At 42.0% G+C, this 23,631-nt stretch overlaps 1 protein-coding gene across 7 annotated transcripts in view; it reads left to right on the top strand.

The window, feature by feature from the left end:
- The window catches only part of SLC8A1 (solute carrier family 8 member A1), a 311,840-nt gene that overhangs the window by 6,585 nt on the left and 281,624 nt on the right, over positions 1–23,631 (top strand). For 4 of the 7 annotated variants that reach the window (XM_054567378.1, XM_054567424.1, XM_054567431.1 and 1 more), the window contains exon 1: positions 14,259–14,475. The exons of 1 other annotated variant lie outside the window; for it this stretch is intronic. The gene's annotated coding sequence lies outside the window, so the exon portion shown is untranslated. Of the gene's footprint in view, positions 1–13,663; positions 13,781–14,258; positions 14,476–23,631 lie in introns of those variants that run through there. 2 more of the 7 variants (XM_054567404.1, XM_054567414.1) reach the window with 1 other exon arrangement.

The raw sequence follows: 23,631 nt of genomic DNA on the forward strand, positions 1-23,631 counted from the left end.
ATGAGTGTAATAGATAAAAATGGTGAACACACTAGTGAATTCAAAGTGTCACAAAAAATCATCATTGTTTTTTCCTTTGGGAAAAGGCAGAAATTAATCAGGAATTAATTAAAGGGAACAACATTCTGAAAGGAATAACAAGGCCAGAAGTTTTTGTGTGAATGTCAAATGCAAAGATACATTGTATGACCTTTAACTAAGGAAGAAATTGTCTCTTAAAGGAGCAAAAGTTACCAAAGTATTATTCTGTCAAAAAGACAAAAGGAGACCAAGACAGCAGTTACAAAGGTTTTTAATCGAGAGGACAAAGATGATTCAGAGAAGTGAAGGACACAGCATGGACTTTTGGCCTCCTTCCACTCGCACCTAGGAGACCATCACACCCTCTTCAGAAGCAACTCTGACCATGACCCTGCTGGCCTTTGCTTACTGTGTCATCTACAGGGTGACGCTTTGCAGGGCAAATCCTTTCACTTGGAGTTGTTTCTTTACTAGAGAGATTGGAACTGCATCAGTCCCCTATTACACTCGCAGATCTGTGCGTAAGGAGACATTCTCAAAATGGGCAGCTTGGGGTTGACTATGGAGCCTTTGGCCAGGGAAAAATCTGAAACTGAACAACCCGCCTGAGGGTGAGGTACCCTACAGGTCACAGCAAACGCTGTGTTTTAATCCAACCACTTTCAACATTTTTAATCTCATGGCAGACACAAACTAATTACTATTTCTGTGGCATACCAAAATATGTGTATTTTTTGCCATTCTGACAAATAAAATAGTTATAACTTGGATTCATTCATACTGGACAGCTATTGTGTTGGCTGTTGTCATTTTCTTTTAATTCGACAATCTAAGGGAAAGGAGGTCAGTGCCCCTAACTAAATAGTCAGGGGTTACATGTTTTAAAAATTCCTGCGGCACACTGGTCGAAAAATTGCTGTTCTAATCAGCTCTGCCAGCCTCGGGGGTCCAGTCCGCTCCTTTCAAAGAATTTAATTAACTGCTTCCCTCATGTGTACCAGGTGAGATTTTACTCTCAAATTAACTCGTCTTTTAAAATACATATCCAGCTTCTTTCTTTCTCTGCATATTTCATTTCTTAGATCGCTAGTTCTCACAAAATATATGATTCACTAGCCCTGATATCTAGACACTTATATTTAATGCTCTCGGGCCATGTATTAATGAGTTAATGATGTCAAGTAATCATAAATAAATAGTGTTTTCAAGTATATCATACACAGGAATAAAGAAATTAAGCAATTAAGCATTATCCATCGGAAATTTAGAGAGCAAGTCAAAATTTCCCTATCTATGCTCCTTATAGGGAGGGAGAGGGGCATACATTCAACTAACCAACATGAACTATTAGGTATTCTTATATGCACAGCTTGTGTCTGAGTACTGTGGGCTGCAAGAAGGTACAGCATCATATTTCCTTTCATCACAGAAGACTTTATACTTATGGCACTAAATGATTCTCATGATAATACTGAAAAAAGCAGAGAAATTATAAGCATCCTCAATCTGTCAGGGAAGCAAGGCTCAGAGTGGTGGTGAGATTACCAGCAACTAGTCATTCTTTCCACTCTTCAGGCATATGACAGTTAGCTGGCCATCCAATTGGATATAAAAGCTGCTGGGAGAACCCTATGTCACTTTCCAATGATGGTCCCCAGTGGAGGTCTGGAGAAACTCCTTTCCTGAAGAAGCTCCCTGAGGGTCATATCAGTCCAGAAATTTTTCAGTCCATTGAAGTTATTGAAAGAGCCTCATTTTTGTAATTGACTCATTTCTATTTGTTGTTCAATTGTGGTCTCATAATCCATTCAGATTTCTCCCCCAAATCCTTCCTTTGCCACAGCAGAGAACATTTGCAAGTCTTGAGAAGTTACAGACTTGGAGAGGTTGTCGATTTCTTCAGATCCAGTTTCTCCCTTTTGTAACAAAATGCTGTAGCAACCTTTTAAAAAATTTTTTTTAGATTTAAAAGAGGCATTCTTTATTATTTTTATTTTTAAATTATATTTTATTGATTATGCCATTACAGTTGTTCCAATTTTCTCCCCTTTGCCCAGCCCCCTCGACTCCCTCAGGCAATTCCCACCTTTGCCCATGTCCATGGGTCATGCATGTATGTTCGTTGGCTACTCTACTTCTGATGCTGTACTCTACATCCCGGGGTTGTTCTGTAACTACCTATTTGTACTTCCTTAATCCCTTCTCCTTTCCGCCCACCCCCAGCTCCCACCAGGCAACTATCAAAATGTTCTCTGTAGCAACCTCTTCATTATTCTGAAATAATTAATTGTACTACAACATATTTCATGAATGTTTTTTGAAGTTCTATATAATGCTCCAACTGTAATACAAAAAAAAGAATAAATGCCAAAATTTTATAATAAACCAATACATTGTTCATTTTATGAAATTCAGGTATGATCGCTCTAGAAGATATGACGGAGCAGTCACATGCTTGTCCCGCCTCAAGGGCAACAGCTGCAAATGTTGATTAACAAACAACATTTGCCCTCAGTGAAGTGATTTTCTAAAATAATGAACTGCTCTTGTTAAATTCCAAATAAAACAAAGCATGATCTTTTCTCAATATATCCAGTAATTACATTCCTAGGAAAGTCAGTGTAAGTTAAAACAAGCAAAAAACAAAAACAAAAACAAAAAACTCCAAAAAACAAAAACAAAAAAACTTGGTTATTATACAAAAACCAGAGTGAGGTTCTGGGCTTGGAAAATAAGTGTGGCGCCTACATGAGTGTCCTATAGAACATTTGAATGTTACAAGGAATAAAGGACTATAAAACACAGGACAAGATGTGTTGTATCCCTGGTCCTTGTCAAATAAGTATCTATAGCAACTCTCATATTATTGTGGAGAAATACCCTCCATGAATTTCCAGTTGCCCATAATAAGAAGCAGTACCACTCCCACTGAGAATCACTGCTTGAAAGACTTCGGGAAGAAGGGGATATTGTCAACCCTCTGCACATCCTCCTTGTGCTGTACTCCTGTAGTGTGCCAGCAAGGGGTGGGGGGTACCTCTGCAACAAGGTCACAACTTCTTCAGGTTGGTCTCTGCTGCTGAATGATCTCATTGGTTATACGCTCTGTGTGGTTGGGTAAAGTCTTCTACAATCCCCAGCAGAGAGGGACCCTTCATTCAGCACCTCCTCCGGGCATTGGGGAACTTCTGCGTGATTAGACTCTTATTTTAGGATAACCCCCAACTGTGATCTTACATAAAATCCTCCTGATGTCCTGTGGTGGAGTCCTTGGCAGCTCTGCAGGCTTCATCTTGTTTCCACTGCAACCCCACATCTGAGATTACCCCTCGCCATCTGTCCTCAACGGTCTTTCCCCTACTCCACAAATACATGATGCAGAAGTCAACTGAAGGCTATGCTGGAAAATCTGATGCCAATCTCTCCTTCTCACAGTCTTTAAAGCAATTCTTTTGGGAGCCTCTTCTCTTTACCTTAGCAGAGGAGCCAGATGAGTATTGTCCTTCCACAACTCCTAACAGAGTGGGTAGCACACAGTATGGTTGCTGATTTGTTTATATACCACAAAGCAGAAATTTTAACTTCAAATAAAAAGATAGCAACGTGGGAATCTTAAAGTTATAAAATGCATTGCCTCCATTCGAGAATTTATCCAGTGCATTTTTTTTTCTTTTTGGTTCACTTGGGCTAGAAATACTTCTTATCTATAAGAGAGTTATTTAGAAGGCCGTGTCTAGGAGATATGTGGGCATAAAAAGAACAAGGTTCCACCATATAATCGGAAAAGCACAGTGGTGGAGAATTGTGGTCATTGTGGTGATTACTGATAACCACAGAGGAGACTCCTGATAAGGCACAACGGTAATAAGTAAAATCACATCTAGAAAATATGAATGACTTAATTTGTTTGCAATTTTCCAGTTGCTGAGTCTCCCCCTTAGCTCCAAATTTAGAGTTCTGGTAAATCATGTGTAGGCAAGGAAAGCAGGAAAAGTGAAGAAGAATTTACTTATGCAAGGCTAAAGTTTTCCATAGGAAAACTAAGGCAAGTCTTTAATGAAATTGGTAAATTATCTTAATCTTGAAGAACGATCCAAAGGCCAAGCCCTGTAGTTAGTTCTGCATGGTTCTGTCTACCTCGCCACCTCTGCTAACACCTCTCCTCTCTCACTTTCTGTGCTTTCCACCCTCTGACCTTTTCTCATTTCCTTGATTGCTCCTTCTCACCCCAGGGCCTTTGCATCTGAAGCTTCTTCTGTCCAAAACTAAACTAAGCTCACTCACCTCTTCTAGCCAGTCTCTAGTCATCTTTTTGAGCTTTACAGACTCTCCTTAAAAAGGTCAGCTTCCTCTGTTAGAAGCTTATGTAATGTGATTAGTATCTCTTTTCTTCCCCAAGATAAAAGCCCTCTTTGTTCATATATTCATTGATGATTCCCTTCTGTTTCACACAGTGGCTTGCTTCATAGTTACTCAAAAACACTCAATAAATAAGTGAATGAATGAATGAGTGATTTTTATCTATGATTATATAGCTATCAGTAACTACCAAAATTCAAGTCCACTTCCACAAAATTCAAGCTCATATCTGATCTAATCATGATACACTATTTCACAGATAAAGAAAAGAAGATTCCAAACTTGCCAGAAAGTTCATCAGATATTTTTCTAACAGTAGTAGGTACAGATAAATAAAAGTTTATTTAATTTATGTAGATATTTTTATTTAAATATATTTAATTTTAATAAATTAACAATAAAATGTATTTAATTTATTTAAGTAAAATAACAATTTCACCTTCAAACAAAGAGCTAAGCATCTAAAAATCTAGCATATGCTTTCCATTTAACAATATATCTCACAAGGTCAAGTAGTGTTAATGTTAAATTAACACTAGATTTCTCATAATGATGAATGCGCAGCCTTTAGTTTGTGTCAGACTAAGGGTGTGTCACAAGAGATGGCAGAAATACATGTGAAAAATCAAACCAATTGATTTTATTCTTTGATTTGTTATCCAGCAAATAAGACTGCTTTTAGCAAAATGTTCTTCCAAATATATACTATATATATGTGATCAAAAGACAAAAAGATTTGATTAAATGTTACCATTACATTCAGATTTCCTTCACTGATTCTAATTATTTCTGAAATAATATTAAAAGCAGCTGTAGTCCAGGGAGGCAAGAGGCTCTTTATAAAGCCTGTACTTCATCAAACTTGGCTCCATTTGGATTTCGTAGTGGATTTAAATGTCTGGCGATTTACTAGTGGTATGGTGGGGTGGGTGTAGGTGGAAAGAATCTTTCACAAGCTCTCTAGGTGCAAGTCAACTCTATTTTGTAGGGAAAAAAATCAGAAATTCTCAACTTCCTATAACCTATTTAAAAGGCAGCTGCGCATTCAGGGACAGACAATGGGAGAAGCCCATTTAGGTGTGAAGAATAAGTGGGTGCCTGGTCTGTAGAGAATTTAAACACAATAATACAACCAACCAAGGGTCAGCTACTCCTTGTTATCACACCATGTGCCAGTGTGCTGATGAAATACTCTCCCTGTTTGCTGGAGCACGCTACCCCCCTCTCCACCCCACCCCAACCCTGTTTGAGTCTGCCACTCTTAAAGGAAAAAAATTCCCCTAGAATACTAAGAGCCTTATAGAAAGCATATGTGTTCCAATTGAAACCATCCAGAATGATTCCCCTGAAAATGAAAACTCAGTATTTTTTAAAATACTGGCCTGAGGCCGGGAGGGGGCGGGGGAAGAAGGGGTTTCCTGGCACTCCGCCAAGAATTGAGCCAAAGAGAAATAGCTATATTCTTCCCTTTCTTCTCTGTTCATTGTTTAGAGTACTCTTATAGGGTCTTTCGCAAGACACCTGTCATCATCTTCTCCCTGGTCTCTTCTTCATCCCTGACCATGCCCACTTTAACATATCTCATACACTTTGGAAATTGCACCTTCTTCATAAAGCAGATATCTGGCTATAGCATTCAAGTGCTCAAAAATCTTCAGGCTAATTCTAGCTATGAGACTCAATTCCACGAGTTCATGGATAATGTCTAATTCATTTTTTAATCAGTACAGGATTTAGCTCATGGCTCTGAGTGGAGTAGTCACTCACTATTTGCTGCTTGATATAAACTTTCAACCAATAAGTCTGCTGTGAAACTTCCTTTAAATGATTGCCCTATAATGAGGCATGTTCGATTAATTTGCTTAATTTGTTCAACACATATTTACTGATCATCTATTATGAGAGAGGTAGGCACTTTACTGTGTTGAATAATTTTCCATCCAAATCTACCTTTCCTTGAGCAATTTCTGAATTCAGAATTTTTCATTTGTTTGTTTGCTTGCTTGCTTTTTGGCAAATGAAACAGGAAGAACAAAAATCTTATCTTAATCTTAAGATACATAATTTAGGGTATTTTTTTCTTTTTTTTTTTTTATGCTTTAAATCTATCAGTGTTCAAAAGAGACCAGCGCATGGGCCATAATCTATTGTAGCCTATGAGTCTCTGAGTAGACTTGAAATCAAACATGTAGGATCAGGCAAATAAACAACTATCACTGTTAAATGAAATTAGGAAAAAAAAGAGGTTGGCTATTATTTCCCTGCATTATTTGCACATTAGCAAATGGTGATTTTGCCATAATTAGATCTTTAGCTACAGTTAAGAATCATGTATTTGGATGAGTGTGTGAGCCTGTATAAGAAGGTTGTGTACATGAATGCACTGTGTGTGTGTATGTGAGTGCGCAAGCATACTATGTGCATTACATAATATCGGATAAGAATGTAAAAAGAAGGAGAAGGAGGTTGACAAACTCATGGATAAAAGCACTGGAACCATCATTAAGTTACACATATGTGATTGCCTTCTCTCTGGCCAGGGCTGTTGACTTTTTGGCAAGAGGTTCAGTCATGAGGGTTCTCTGGTGTAGTTTCCCATCTAGTTGCTTTAATAAGAGGCTGTTCTTTAAGTAAAACCAAAGAGGGCCCTCTGAATTCCTGCAGCAACTCTGCCTTAGAAGAAATACCACCATTTCATGTGCAACCTAGGGGAGCTAGTTTTTCTTTCCGGAGATCTCTGGGGTTTATGTCACATGAAATGGTCCTGGATGAGGCGGCAGAGGCCAAGCCTCTGCAGCTAACCATATGGAGTGGAGGTCAGTGGCTTTGCGGTGGGCATTCCTAAAGGAACCTCAATTCATGTTAGAAACAAGTGGGTCAAACAACAAAACACTGCGCTCTATAAATTCATCTATTTGGGACCCCCAAGAAGGAAAGGCCATTGTCCCAGAGAAATCCTAACTTCATTCAGGCCTCTGCAAACTGACCATGTAAACTAGTACTTGCTCCTGAATCTCTATTTCATTTGCCGTGCTTCATTTCTGTCATTGCAGTATCTCCATCTGACACCCTATATTGTGTTAATGCGTTTATGTTTCTTATTGCCTCTTGTTTTTCTAATAGAATATAAGTCCCATGAGGGCGTGAACTTTTACTGATGTTTTTCCTGTTATATCTTCAGGATCTCATAAAAGGCTGGCCCAGAGTCGGTCCTCATAAATATTTGTTGAATGAATACATGAAGGAAGGAGTGAACAAATGAATAATATGACTATGGTCAACTGTGTTAATTTTGTTCCTCTGCCCAGCTTTTTGTCTTTAATAAGAGTTGCTTGACCTTTGACTTTAAACATAGCAGGAAGTTCCCAAGTTTCTTGACTTTCAAAAAATAGTAAACGAAAATACAAGCATAATGCCCATAAAATATATGCCTGGAGAACCCCTTTTCACAGGAAATAAGAGATTCTCTGACATGCTTACAAACTGGGCCAAACAGGATCTTATAAGTAATTCCAGAGATAACCAACAAAGGGTCATCTTACAAGCGCAAGTCTGAGGCTCGTTCAGATTGCCATCTCTGTGTGGTCTGGCCTCCTGCAATGTCACAGACAATCTGTCATTGCAGAGCAGGTGGCCAGGCAGGACTTTGGATGTGGATATGGTGACAATGTCAGTTGCTAACCAGGGCCATCACTGTGCTATAAGGAGATGATTGCTATTAAGTTGCAATTTGCACTGGACAGGGGCCAAAGAATTTACCCTATGACCCAAATCCATCATCTACCCATATAGGCCAGTCCCCCTACAGGGGACATTCTGTGCTCTATGAATTCATCTATCACGCACCAAAAACTGCTCTAGATGCTGGGGACTGCATGGTCCACACGACACACACAGGCGCTGTGGTTGGGGACTTCACTTTCTTCACCATGTCTTCCAAGCTGCTTATATGTCTTTGTCAGGTCCGTTTCAGTACCCATGTGCCCTGTGGAGGCTCAGAAAGACCCTCAAACATTTGTTAGGTCTCTTACATTTCCAAGGTAAGTCCCCATTTTTATATTCTGTTAAATATCTATGTTCAAAGGAGCAGCGGAATAGAACAGCATTGTGGCAGACATAAGGAGATTTTTTTCACTTGCCTTTACTACTAATTAGCAATTTGATCTTAGGCCAGTGGCTTTTAGCTCAGCCTGAACCTTAATAGCACCTGGGGAACTTAGAAAATACCAGTGCCTGTACCCCACTTCAGATCTGTGGGAATAGAATTTCTGTGAGTGGGCCTGGCCTTCCGTATCATTTTAAAACAACACACCTGATACTCCTGTATAGCCAGGACTGGGCAAATCTCTGTACTTTCTTTCTCAGTCTTTAAAATGAGAGTAATCACAGCTCATCTAATTAGTTCATAGGATTTGTTATATAAATCTTAGGTTTCAAATGGCAAATAAGTTTAATATCTACGTAGACAACATGTTTATTTTGGTCTACACTCAAAAATCCTAAAACACATTCAAAGATGGTTAAGCTTTTGTGTGTGTGACAGGACAATACATTAAAAGAAAAGAAAAAAAATGTAGCTTCTGCATGTCTCTGCCCATAATTGCTAAGGTCTCTTTAGGTCACATAAGATAAGATTCTGAATTATCTATTTGAAAATAGATAAAAGCAGGTAGGTTCATTATTTCAACACACTTCCAGTGGTAGCAGACTCAGCACCATTACAACCATGAATTAAGATACCCTAAGTTCAGTCTGATTCTCCCTTGGGTATTTTTGTTATGACTCTTTTCAAGGTCTACTGTCTGGGCACTCTGGTAACCATTAACACATTGGCAGTTCTCAGAAGATTCTAATCAGTGGCCAGCAATTGGAGATGCACAGAAGCTATACATCACAGACAATGTCTTAGACAAGGAAGGTATTGAAAAAACTGAAGTGCAATCTCTCAGGGACATTGCTTCAGAATTGGATTGCAAGGAACAATGGTCTGGTACAGACCATCCCAGGGCATCATCTTGATCCCTACTGATAGAGAGTCCTTAAATCAATATTGAGCAAGGTTTGTGCAACCTCAGTGAAGGAGTTTTTGTTTTAATATGGTCCCCTCTTAATAAAATTAATGTGATAACCCAAATCTTCATTGTAGTGGAGTTTAAAATAGCTCTGTTGGAAATTATACCCTCAGATTATAGTAGAGATGGGACCAAGTTGATATCCAGACATAAAAGAAAAGAAATGCTGTGATTTGGCCAGAATGTGGTGTCCCCCTTATCGGTCACATAACCACACCCTGTACTTACACAATCAGAAAGTGTTCAAGTAGCTTCTTTTATTGTAGGCTATTGTTGCAGGGGAAGTATTTTCATGCTGTGGAGGCATCCATTTTTCCTGGATTATTTGTTGTACACAATTCTGTATAACAAAAATGATAGCATAATTATTATCAATAATGAGATAGTCCGAATATGTGGAACCTAATTACATAGAAACTTTTTTCAACTTAATGAATATCATTTTTATGGAACTTTACCAATAATTATAAAACAACACCATTTAATGAATAATTACTATGATGAAGAACTATGTCAAGCACATTAATACATTTTATCTTCCCTACAACTCTCTGAAGGAGACTTTACCATGCAGATTTTGCAGACAGATATTGTGACTCAGAGAGAATAAGAAACTTCCCCAAGGTCACATGGCTAGAGGTGATATTTTTGACTCCAGGTATTCTAACTCCAAAGCCTTAATTCTTAACTCGTCTCTGTTCCTTTCTGACCCACTAGTTGCTCTAGATAATGACTTTGCTCTTGAGTGACTCACTGGCAACCTTACCATTGGAAAAGTGGTGAGATACAGACTAGATGTGCCCTTAATATAATAAGAGGTAAATATATGGAACGAAAGTGCTAGGATCTTGTACAAGCCCAACCCTGACTATAATTTCTCAAACGCAAAAGTGCAGGCACCTGCTATCCAAAGGCTGTGACAGATTCCTAGGAAGTGGGTCACCTCACAGCGGTGGGACCCAGGGGAGAACGGGTGATAGCTGGGAGGCTATGAGTAAGGCTGCTGCCACCCAGCAGCAGCGCCCGCTTGCTGGATGGGGTTCCACGGTGGCACTCAACCAGTCAGAACAAAACAGAGAAGTAAGAGTGGAATTGTAGGAATAAGACCTCAAAGAAGGAATAACAGCACTTAGTAAACAAAGAATCCTGCCACCCCCTGAACCAGAAACCCCTGGATCCCATCAGCAGCAAAGAAAGCCCCAAGGGACAAATGGGGCCAGAGACCCACCTGAGGGTCCCTCTGCAGGAAATGGCTAATGTTAAGTCCCACCAGCTGGCCCGGCTGAGGGCATTATAATATGTTTCTCTTATATAGAAATCGGTATCAGACCAAGAATGAGCAGAGATGGGAATGAGCAGAGTAAACGAGGCCGGGAAGGACTGGTTCTATAGGAACACACTTAAGAAGCACCAAGCACTGAAAAAACAGCAATGGTACCTCTGACCTAAGTACTTCACGCTAAACAGAAAGGAATTATGTTTTAACAAAGTGAATTTTCCCTGTAATAAAAAAGTATTGGGTGTTTTAGTAAAATAAATATTTTTTCAAAATTGTGGCACCACTGATCATAGACCTAATTTTTTCATAGCCTGGATAAAAAAGTTAGACCTAATTCACAAGTTTTATACTTGGTCTTAAAATGAGTTGACTAAAATCTCCTGAAGATTTGCAGGAAAGTAGTTCATGAACATCTGAACCATGTTTGATATAAGAATATATCAAATCTTAGTGATATTCTTATGGAGTCCCCAAATGGTCACGCTTGGACACATAACAGTGGAAACCCATAACTCTGAATCTCAAATCCAAAGGAAAGAATGGCAATTAATATTCAAGAATACAATTAAGAAATACTGTTGCCGTTGGAATGTAAATCACCACTTCCGTACAAACAATATTTCTTCTTTCCAAAGCCACAGCCTGCAGCAGCCTCACAATGTCCTTAGCCAGAGCCTTGTGCCAGTGATGTAGCCTTTGATAATTCTTGCAATAAAAATCCAGTCATGCTTGACATTTAGGAGGGAGCAAAAGGTTCAATTTGCCTCCGGGCTCTGGAAGCCATATAGATGCCTTTACTGAGAAATGAAAGGCAAAATAAAAATTAGGGGTTCAAAAATTGAGCCAGTTCAGAAAGGGCACCAAATCACTAGGCACTAGGCCGCCTTTCAAGGTTCTAGGTAAAGAGAGGACCAGTTAATGGAGGTGTTTTCCTGATCATCCAAGTTGATCTGATGTCATTCTAGGTCGGAAAAGAGAAGGAAGAGAGGCCCAAGGTATAGCCTTCATGCCTTCTCGGCTACTGACAAGATGGACTTTGGAATAAAAGTTCACGGACCACTGAGATAAAGATGCTAAGAACGGATTTTCTTTACCCCACTTCACAAGCATGCTTACACTTTCAGGAAAATTTGAGCTTTCACTAAGTGGTCCATAATAGCAATAATAGACCACACCCTTTCCATACATTTTATTCCAATGAGATGTACTCCATTCACTTTTTCATTTAGCTCTTTCACTCAGCTCCTTCAGTTAGCTTTGTCCCATTTCCTATGGGTGAGGTCTTTACTTAAATATGCTTTTCTCTGTGTCATTTAAAAAGCTGCTTTTCTCTCCAAGCCCCTTTTGTTGAGTGTGAGCCGAATGTCAGCCCTTTTTACATTCCCTTAAATTCAACACCCTAAGTAATCTTTGGCTAAAGACATACTCGAACAGAGAGCTGGTGACTTGGGTCTCCCCATGTGTGATCCTGTTCACACCCCCTAGCCAGTGCAGTATAACAGAAAGCTTGTGTGTACAGTGGCTTCCCAGAAAATTTAACTCAGCCTGAGGAAAGAAAAATGTCCTTAGAGAGGAATGATTCCTGGGAATATATAAGAAGAAGCTTGGAATTCCCCCACCAAGCCCAGGGTCCATAACCACTGGCTGGAATTCAACAGACCATTGCTAATTAAAGTGAGGGCCTTGTTCAGGCAGCATCACCTGAATGTAAGCGATGCAAAAGTGCGGATCCCAGGGCTGCCCAGATCTACTGCCTAACAAAGGACACTCCCCAGGTTATTCACAGCACTTTCTTGTTTAAGGAATATTGGCCTAGAACAGTGACTTTCAACCTATGTTACATGGGTATCAACCAGGAAACATTTTTTTAAAAAGTTGCTGGTCTCTGGGTCCCACCCTCAGAGATTCCAAGTTAATGGGTCTGGGGTGTGGCCTAAGCACTGGGACTTTGGAAAGCTCCCCAGGAGAATTTAAGGTGCGGTAAGGATTGAGAGCGTCTCGCATTGAAGCGGAGGAGAGCTGCTTCCATTGTTTGCCTCCTAGTCGAACAGTGGGGTTCCTGCTCAGAATCTCTTTTTCCTGTGGGCTGGCTGCCTCACAGCTGCACTGTAAGTACTGGGAAGAATTCTGTTTAAGAAACTTAATTTCTGCCTTGTGCTCTGCAGTTCTCCCTTCTCTCACCTTCTCCAGGTAGCTGTCCCCGGCCCCTACCCCCACACCTTGGCCAACCACATCAGCAGCGAATATTTACTGGTGCTTTAAAGTTTACAAACTTGGGGCGCGAGAGAGGCAACCACACATTGATGTTTCTCTCCCTCTCTTTCTCCTTCCCTTCCCCTCTCTCTAGAAATAAGTAATACAATCTTTTAAGACAAGAAATAAAAATACAACTTGGAGTCCCGCTTGAGAGCTACATATGAGTCTCAAGATCCGACGCTGAAATCTACATCTTTAACAAGCTTTCCCAAGAGTCTGATGCTCAGCCACGTTTGTGAACTCCACAGTAGGTCTAGCCTTTCATCCTGCCAAGTCATTAAGGATTTGTAAGGATGAATGAGCTGTCAAGAGAGCAAGGGCCTGGTGCAATGCTCCTTTATTAATTATGGGGAAGTGATGTATTGGCAATGATAATGCTTCTCTTGGAAAGGGCAATGAATGGTTCGTCGATTTCTGCATTAGATCTTTCCCAACTGAACCTTAATGCTCAGCTTTTACTCCTCTCTGTAGTTGAAAAGCTGCGTGGCTTTCGCATTAAACAGCCTCTTGGTCTTTATTCCCAGGTGAGCTGCAGTCTGAGGGAAATACCAACACGGAGAATCTTTCAGAGTTCTTGGCTGGGAAATACCTCTGCCCCTCCCAACCGCCCCCTCCCGCCCCCCAAACAGCCTTATCTGCTTGCGTCAGCAGCTACTAGCCAGCGTGTTGCTGTGCATGTCTGATATGCAGGAAAAACACGGAGTGAGAATTTAAGAGAAAATCATTGATACATCCCCAGATCTCTTTAGCAGATGGATAGAAAGTGAAGGAAGGAAGATTAACAATTTCAGAGGTGAGAAACGGGTAGGCGAGTTGGGGTTGGGGTTCTGTCTGTGGGTGAAGCGAGGAAGGTTGAAAAGAAAAGTTGCAGCGCGGGTGTGTGCGTGTACCCGATGGGTTGGGTGCGGGAGAGAGCGCTAGCGCGCGACCACAACGCACTGCGGGGCCGACAGCCCGGAGGAAATAGGAAAAATCTCAACGGCAGAGGCTGGGCGGCTGGAAGCGCTCCCCACCCGCTCAGTGCTCCCCAAACTCTCCGGCTCTACTCCCAGGCGGTGCCCTAAGGAGCCGGGCTTGGGGGCGCGCACAGGGCTGGGGCTCGGGGCCTCGGCCGGCCGCGGCAGCGGCGGGGCCGAGCGCGCGTGTGAGCCTGTGCGAGGCCCCGGGCGGCGGGCGGGCGAGTGTGCGCGGGGGGGAGGGAGAGCGCGCGCGCCGCCCGGGCCCCGGCCCTCCCAGCCTCCGGGCCTCCGCGCCTGCCTCCCGCCCGCGCGCACCGGCTGCCCGCCGCCGCCGCTCCTGCTCGCGCCGGCTCTGCACGAGAGCCTGCCCAGCACGGGAGCCTGCCCGCCGTCGCCTGCTTTGTGCTTCCCCATGAAGATGGGAGCGACCTCTTCCTAATCGGGAGCTATTTAAAAGGAGGGAGTGTGCCGTTTTTCCTACTAGCGTGGAGGAACGGGGGGAAGATCCATCCACACTCCCCCAAACCAGGTAGGATCTTATGATGGGCAAGCAGGAGGGTTTTGGTCCGGTACCGCCAACTATTTTCCATTTGTTGTTCATAAGGCTACACTTCCCTCCGCTCTGACAAAGGACCGGCTCCTAAATTGCGGGTGTGTTGCTACACATTTTCCGGGGTGTCCGGGCTTCTCGGGGAGTGCGATTGCTCGGGCTCGTGCGTCTGGGCGTGAGTGTGCCTCCCTGCCAGTGCCGGCTGCCGGAGGAAGAAAGGGCTGCCCAGGAGATGCTGCACCCTGCGCGGCACGGGGCTCTGATCACGGAGGGCGCGAAGATCTAAGTCCACCCGGAATGCAGCGCTGCTGGGGATCCCGGCGTCCCCACCAACTGGGCTCCGCGGTCATCCCTGCTCCTGGTAATCCCTGGGGTCTTCCTCAAGGGCATACTTGCGAGTTCCCTCTTTTCCATCCAGCGCTGGGTGCTCCTTCGCCACGGACTGCGGAGCAAAGGGAGGTGTGGCCCGGGCCGGAGACAGGCAGGGAAAAATGCAGCGGGGAGTGGGCTGAAGGGTCCCCTTTTCTGGGCGCTGTGCCGGAGTGTGCTTTGGGGATTCTACACGCACAGGCTTTTTCCCTCAAGAGATTGGAAGGGAACTTTGCAGCTGCATTATCTGCCCCTGGAGCTTTAGGGAAACGGTCTGTTTTTTGAGATATGAGGATACCCTTCTTGGCTCCACCTTAATGAAGAAGAGGGAGGTCTTATGGGTGGACAGTCGGCTAAAGAAACCAAATCCGCCCAGGCGAGGCTTCTGTGTGCATCCGTGATTTTTTAAATCCCCCTCCCTTCTTGGATTCTGTTGACTGATGAATGGCTTGGGTTGGTGATTCGTATTTCCCTCTCCAGACAAAGTGGCAGTGGTTGGATTGACGGCAGAGTGATCAAATTTAACAAAGAATTTTTCACAGAGAGCGATGTGCATGGTGTCCGCAGTCACTGGAAAGTCATGCTTTGCACTAGGAATCTGTTTTAACCACCCTCCAGCCCTTAGCCTGACTCCCTTGCTGGCGCGCTCTCACTCCTGGTAGTCAGCCACTAGTGGTTGTGAATATAACAATACAAACTTTGTCCTGCTGGAGGTGTAAAGACTAAAATGAGAAAAAAGGATATCAGTAGGAGGTGTAGTGGAAGAAGCTTTTTAAAAAATGACAGATATGGTAAAGACAGTACAGGCATCTCCATCATGGAGGAGCTGGCCGAGTAGGTGGAGATTCTGATCAGATCTGGGTAAAGGCAGAGCTTGAGAATCTCCAAATATGAGCAATGGAACATACACACTCCAGCTCCTGTGTGATTTCCTAAGGGAGACTGGGAGCAACCAGGAGGGAATTCACAAAGTGCATGTCCCACCCATGCCCTGAACACACACACACACACACACACACACACACACACACACATACACACAGCCTCACATGCTTTCTCTTTCTCTCCCAAAGCTATTCCCGCAGCAAGTCAGGAAAAGAGAAAGAAAGATGTAACTAGACGTTTCATTCATTTCAGAAAAGAAAACAAAACCATGACAGGGATGATTATTATTAGGTTCTTTTTTCAAATTCTGTGTTACTTGGATTTAGCTCTGGTGTTGCTAAACTTGCTTAATTAGAAGGTTAGGCAGGTATGAAAGGAGGAAGGAAGGGAGAGCTAGCTCCATTTTGGGGGCCTTGTGAGTGAAAAGGGCCGGCGGGGTGGGGTGGGGGGAGGGAGACCCTCTTATTTCCTTAAGAAGCAAGATGTGTCTTCTTAAGTGGTTCTCGTTTTATAAATTCTGCCTGCTTGAGGAATTCTGTTTGGATCTAAGGCCTCTTTAGCTAAGATTTCTCCCAGCCACAATAAAAGGATCCCTGTTTTTTCCCCCTCAAATGGCTGTTGTCTTTCATTAAATATGGAATGATTAATTCCTAGGGGGGGAAAACTGCACAAAGGTAAACTATTATTTATTATTGAACTGTGCAGATGTTGCAAAGGATGTTCATGCCCAAGACAATCATACTCCATTTACTCTGTTTTGCAAGCTTAACAGGGCTGGGAGAGTAAGAAATGAATTAAAAGAATATGCAGGCTATGCTTTATCTGTCAATTTATCTGCCTACCTACCTATCTGTCTTTCTGTTTACTTATTTCTATTACTACTTAATGGTTTCCACTGTATCTTTTTGGATTAAGATTGAGAACTAGTTAACCTTTTTCTTCATTATGAAAGGGAATAAAATACATAGCAGTAGGAGTACTTTAACCCCAAATAAAATTACAAAAGGGAGGTGAAATATAGTCAGTAATACCTACAGGACTATTTACAAGAATTACGTTAATTGCTCTTTTAAGCTTACTATGTTTTGAGAAAAATAAAATTCCAAGAGGTTTTCAGCATTTTGTTAGCAAGCTATATTTAACATGTTTTTTATCAGACAAAAATAGACTTTTATTTATCTTGCAAAGTAAACTCATGGTTCCTTCCCTCTAAGTACTTAATGTATTTCTTTGACAAAATAAATGATGAGGAAAGCTCTGCAGATCCAACGAAGTTGCACTCCCCATGTATTTAGCTCATGGATACATTTCTCCCAAAGTAAGTGCATTTTAGGACTTTACCATCTGATGTTCATCTTGCAATTCAGTGAGAGGAGTCCTTTCTGATGCTGTCAGGTGGAGGGAGAATATCATGTAGGTAATAAACAAGCAATCTGTCCCATCAGCATGGAAATAGGCAAGATCAAAACTGACAGACATTAAATTTGGAAAAGGAAATACACAATTAAAACAGGATGAGAGAGTTCTTATCATTCATGGTTTATATGTTTGCAGAATGTATGTATGTTGCTTTTAACTGAAAATTAATTTATTGCTTTACATTTGTTAAGCAACATGCAATGATTTTACTTCCTGATCCTGTCACCTTTTTTTTTTTTTTTTGATCTTCTAAGGGATAAATGTCTCTTGTCAAAATATCTTCCCAAATCATCCAGACCTCATAGTTAGACCCCTCATCAGAACCTCTACCAAATTGTCTCCCATCTGACCAAATTCTCCTGCTCCCCCTTGTGGCAAATATCTCCCTGACTTTCCGGAGGTTCCAGAATCCCATCTAGAATCCCTTAGAACTCCCTTACCTGCCTCTCACTTGGGTTCTAATTCTCAATTAATAACTGTGGCACACCAGGCCAGGGGGTTGCTGAACTAGCTGTTTCCAATTTTCTGTCTGAACAAAGGGGTGTCTGTGGCCTGGAGACGCACTTGAGATTTAGTGGAAGTAAATGTCAGCTCTTTCCCGACCCATTGGAAGGACTAGATTCGGGGTGTGTGAGCTTTCCGAGTCTGCCTCTGAAATTTTGATTTGGGCTCAGGGCTACTCTGGCACAGCCTCATCAAGGGCAATGGGATTGTTTCTAGTTTTCTTTCTCTTCCAAAAGGTACCTCCGTGTGTGTGTGTGTGTGTGTGTGTGTGTGTGTGTGTGTGTTTGTGTCTGTGCTGCTCCACCTCTCCCTTCCTGCCTCCCTCCCTCCTCAGCCTCTCATTTGAGCGCATACACACACACGTCACAAGATATATTTTACATAACTCATATTTTGAAGACTCAAACTAATCAACTATTAGGTTCTCGCTAGGGTTTGTAAATCAAACAGCCAATTTTCTGAACTGGAGACTCCTAGGGTAAATTACTCTTTTGGTATGTTTTTATGAAAGCAGTTCAGAATACAAATGAAGAGGTTGGGTGCCTTTTCCTGGTGTGTTGACTTAACTCAGGAGATGTTTCTCACAGTTCTTACCGCCTCAAATGTTTTGGTAGGCTCCGCATTGATCCCTACGTGTTTTGTATCTACATTTGTGACCGTCTTTTGATCTGCCTACCCAGCCAAGAGAGTGTAGTAAGTAACAAGAGAGACAAAGGTTCAAGAGGATCATATTTTCTCTTTACCTGAAATTTTCTAGCCAATTTCAGGAGAAAAGTCCTGAAGTGAAGGACATGAGTTTGTGGTCAAGGGCAAGTACATTGCTGGTAGCAGGTCTAAAGTGATTTGAGGGGGCAAAACACCCCTAGGTGCAAAGCATTTATCCATCAGGCAACATAGGATTTGAAATCCTCACTCTCAGAGGCATTCCTTTGAATAAGTAGGTCTGCCCAGGAAATCCCTAATAAAATGCAATATTACCTAAGAAGGAGGTACAATTCATTCTCACAAACCATTAGCATCTCACTCTTTAAAAAAAAAAAAAAAGAAAAAAACTTGGACTGGTTTATCAGATCAGCTGGCAGATAGAAAAGTCCTGAGGGCCTGGAACACAGGAAGAGGCAGAGGAAGTGGAGGAATTTTGAAACTAGGTTGTTGCCTGGTTAGTGCTCTCTGAGGGCCCTTTTGCGGGGCGAGTGTGAGGGGCCAGTCCCTGGGATTGGGGCTGCTGAGATAAACTCCAGCACCGAAATTTTAATTCTCAGACAACAAAGGTAACAAAAATTTCATCCCTTCTTGAAATGTTAGCCTTTTTAAAGCCTTCTGAGAAATGGGCAAACTATTTTCCTTAGTGTGAAAGGATATCCTTAATATCCTGAATGGCTTCTAACTGTATCATTTTGGAATATTCATACCAGTAACCCAGAAAGCTAGCATGATACCAATGCAGGCTAATGGTTTCTTGCATAAGTAATAGACATAGAAAAATACATGTAATAGAATCCACCTTCATTTTTGAAAAAAAGACGGAAAGTGTAATCACTTTGTAGATGTCATTGTATGTGAAGCCAGCGTAATTAATAATTGCCTGGTTGAGTCTCATATGAGATGAAGTCAAACAGACAAGAGGGTGATTCAGCAATTTATTTCAATGCAGCCGTGATATCTATTGAGCACTCAGTGTATGCAAGACACTGCATTGGGCTTTCCAGAGAGTGCAGATGATGAAGGGGAGTTATTTGACATATGTTAACCACCCATTATGTTCCAGGGACCAGTCTAGGCGCTCAGTACACATTTTCTCATTTAATGCTCAGAGCGCCTGCAAGGGGAGACATTCTTTTCCCGATTTAAAGGTGAAGATGATGGCTTAGCTAAATAACTTGTTCAGAACTTAAGTGACGGTTCCAGTTTTTGAGGCCGTTCAACAGCTACATTCCTTGTGCCATGCTCTCTGTTCTCAGGGATGTCATGGTTTAGAACAAGTGAATGTCCGGTCACATGAGAGAGATCACTGCAACTAATGAGCAAAGTGCTTTGGAGTGGAAGGGAAGAAGAGAACATTGGAAACGCCTTCATGGAAGAGGAGGCATTTTAGTTTGTTCTCGGAGAGTGAAAAGGACTTTAATAATAAATAAAGTCTAGCTATTTTTAAATAAACAGTCCCAGCTAATTTATGACAAGGACAACCCCGGGGCAATGTTAGGGCCATTTCCAGACTTTGCAAATCAGCTGTCTGTCACAGTCAGGACCATGCCATGGGGACTGTGGATCTGGAACAAATGACAGCAGAAGCCATTGCACAAATGTATTTTGCATGTGAAACCACAATTTATGATGAATTTCCAGCACAGCCTTGAAGGAGAGAGGCTGTAATAGTCTGAGAGGTTAGGCAAGTGCCACCTGCCAGCCTGATTCTCTCTTAAATTTGATGGTTATGTTTTCTGTGTCATGACAGATGTTTTTTTCTTTGTTTTGCACCAGATGGCTCTGGCGCATTCTCCCTTGGGCTTCCTGAGCTTCTCTATCTCCTCCCTTCCGCTTCCCCTTACAGCCCAGACCCAGGGCCCTCCTGGCCCTCTCTGCCCCGTGGATGGCATCCCGCCCTGCCAGCAGGTGTGGAGATTCAGACTGCTTCCTCTACCTGCAAGCCTCAACTCCCTCTGTAGGCTGTGGTAGAGCCCCAGGGCGGGTGACATCAGCGGGGCAAACGGATAGCGCTGGGACAGGCGCTCAGTCATATAGCAGATGCCTCCAAGCCACTCTTCCAAAACAATCTACCATCTACCTTTCAAATGTTGGGGGATGTGAGTCCTTTAGAGCTGAAATCTGTGAGTTGGTGCTGGGCAAAGCTGATAGTTCTTTTTTGTCCCAGGCCCTCACTGTCTTCCTTCTGCTGGCCACCCAGTTAGCTCTCAGCGGCCTGTTTTAAGAGCTTCCCCTTATCAGTCCTCTTCTGCCTAGAACCACAGCTAGCTGCTCCGGAAAACACATCCAGATTGTCTTTTTTTTTTTTTTTTAAACAAATAAACATATAAGCATATGAAGGGCATACGAAATGAAATTACTTTATAAAGTGAAATTGGAGATGGTGGAATCCAGATCTATGACTCTGAAGTCATTTCATCAAAGTCGCATTTCCCTTTTGTCTCAGATAATGTGGATGGCTCCAGAAATATGCCTTTGTTTTCTGGCCCCAGGAGTCCCTGGATGAATAACAAGGAGTGGAAGGAGAACTATGACTTTTACTTCTAGATTGAGGATGTTGACTAATCAAATGAAGGACCCTAGGATACTCAGACTAATGTTCTCTGAGGTCCACAAGCATACCATGATAGTTATTATATTTGTTTGAATTCAGCAAATGGTATACTTAACACCTGCACCTCATTTTCTTCAGCTATTAAATGGAAATAATAGTAGTAAAGGGCCTTAGGAGGTTTTTGTAAGGAATAATGCATTCATACTTGTGAAACATTTGGAACCATTTCCAGCACATGAATGCTCCATAAGGGTCCTTCCTTCCTTCCTTCCTTCCTTCCTTCCTTCCTTCCTTCCTTCCTTCCTTCCTTCCTTCCTTCCTTCCTTTCTCACTTGAGGACATTCTTTCATTGCTTTTAGAGAGAGAAGAAGGGAAAGAGAAAGATAAACATCAATGTGAGAGAGAGACATTGATTGGTTGCCTTCTGTGCATACCCCATCTAGGTATGTGCCTTGACCAGGGATTGAACCCACAATCTTCTGGTTTAAGGAACGATACTCCAACATGGTGCTCCACACTGGCTGGCCAGGGCAATGGTTTCTTATGACATGAGAGATGAACAGTGAGAGAGCCCCTGTTCCTGACTGTGTGCCTTTACATGAACATGGTAATTGTGGGGGGTTGCCATGGACAGGTAAAGGAAGACAAGGACATACATAATGACATACACCAAAGGTCACACAACTGTGTTTTAAAAGGTCACATAGTATTTTTGGCTTTGTGGACCATAAGGTCTGCCCCAATTATTCAACACTGTTGTGTGAAAACAGCCGTAGACAATACTTCCATGAGTGGGTGTGCTGTGTTCCATAAAACATTATTTACTGACACTGAAATGGTCATCTCATATAATTTCTACACATCATGAAATATTGTTTCTTCATTTTTTTCCCAAATATTTAAAGAAAAACTTAGTTTCATGGACCTGATACAAATAGGTGGCAGACCAAATTTTACAAATTTGACGCATTGGCCATGGCTTGCCAATGCCTGACACAAGGTAGATTGTGAGAGATCCAAAGGCCCCATTGGTGGGCTTGGGGAATCTTAACAATTGGATCGATGTCATATGAAGAGAGATGATCAAGAAACTCAGAGGCCTTGTTTTAGAGCCTAGTTCTGACATTTCTGACATGTGGCTTTGAAAAAGCCTCTTAGATTATCATGGCCTGAGTTTTCATGTCAGGAAAAGGGGAGCGGACAAAGTTCGATGACTTTTAGGGGGCTTCTTAGCAATAAAAGAGGTTTAATGAAGGGAAGCTGGACCTTGAAATGGATCATCAAGGACAGGGAGAAAAGTACAAGACAGGAAAGTGTGGTGCAGGTTTGGGTACTTTTTATTTGGTAGCTCAGGTAACATGGGAAGGTAGGCAGGTGTTGTGTTATGGATGATGATCCTGAATGCCAAAGTGAGGGGCTAAAATATCATAACTTTGGATTGTTAGCACAATTTCCCAATTTTACAAATCAGGCTAAAAAAAGGAAAAGTGACTGGTCCACAGTCACATGATTGGTCAGGGAAAGCCTAGTCTAGCACACATTTCTTCTGGCCCCCAGGCCAGTGACCCTTCCAGCCACCACGTTGCCCCCAGCAGTATGGTAGAATGCAGTTAACTCCAGTTGCATGACTGACCTCAGACAGGAAAGGTCTCATGTAAATTACCGAAGGCACTTTCAGTGTTTTCTGAAAACGTGATCTCATACCTCATTCTACCTAACAGGGTAGGTCTGGGAGTAATCCCATTTCAGAGAACAGTCTTCGCAAAACTGTCAACCTAAGGCCTTGCTCTCTGGGACCCTTTTGCCTGGCTTCCAAGCTGAGCATCTTAAATTTCAGCTGCCATGTTATTTCTTCAGCAAAGTCTTTCCTAATACCCTAGTAGGTCAGGCCTTCCCTTACTTACTCTTGTGGGAAGGTATGTTTCCTTCATTGCATTTATCAGAGCTAATAATTATGTTTCTTTTTTTGTAACAAGTCAATTAACATTTGTTATCTGTCCTCCCAGCTGGATAATAAATTCCAGGAGAAGAGAGATTGTGTCTATTTAGTTTATGGTCCTAGTCTCAATGCTTTGTACATTGTAAGACGCATAATATACATTTGTTGAATGAATGAATGAATGTTCTCTTGTTTGTCATTGATATTGATGAAAACAGTCCTTGCTTAAACAAAGGCTTAATAGGCAGAAATTAGTCTTCACTTGTTAATTAAATGATTACCATTTCTTTCTCCATTAACTTTTTTCTCTACATTTTTAATTGGTCCAATCCTATGAATCTTCACTGACCACAAGAAGACAATAGCATAACAGCCTTGGCATCGTTACTAACATTAAAGTCATAACACTTAAGACAATTTTTAAACAACTCTTCAACTACTAGTGTTTAGGGTTGGCTTAAAGGGCATAAGCACTAGATGCCTTACTTTTTGGAGAAACTATATGTTTCATAAACTATGCTCAGATTTGTGTAAACATTTTGATTTTTCCCATTAACCACTCAATTTATTCCTCTAAATAGTAAAATTTGGCTCCTTCTATTCTAAGCTACTTCTATTTTTAAAAATTTGTCCTAACCCTGACCTGTGTAGCTCAGTTGGTTGGCCATTATTCCACAAAGCAAAAGGTCGCTGGTTCAGTTCCTGGTCAGAGGACATGCCTGGGTTGTGGGTTCAGTCCCTGATTAGGGTGTGTGCGAAG

This window comes from Pteronotus mesoamericanus, unplaced genomic scaffold (genome assembly GCF_021234165.1).
Source record: "Pteronotus mesoamericanus isolate MK-2021 breed Mesoamerican mustached bat unplaced genomic scaffold, CSHL_Meso_final contig_101, whole genome shotgun sequence".
In the NCBI taxonomy this organism is placed as follows: Eukaryota; Metazoa; Chordata; class Mammalia; order Chiroptera; family Mormoopidae; genus Pteronotus; species Pteronotus mesoamericanus.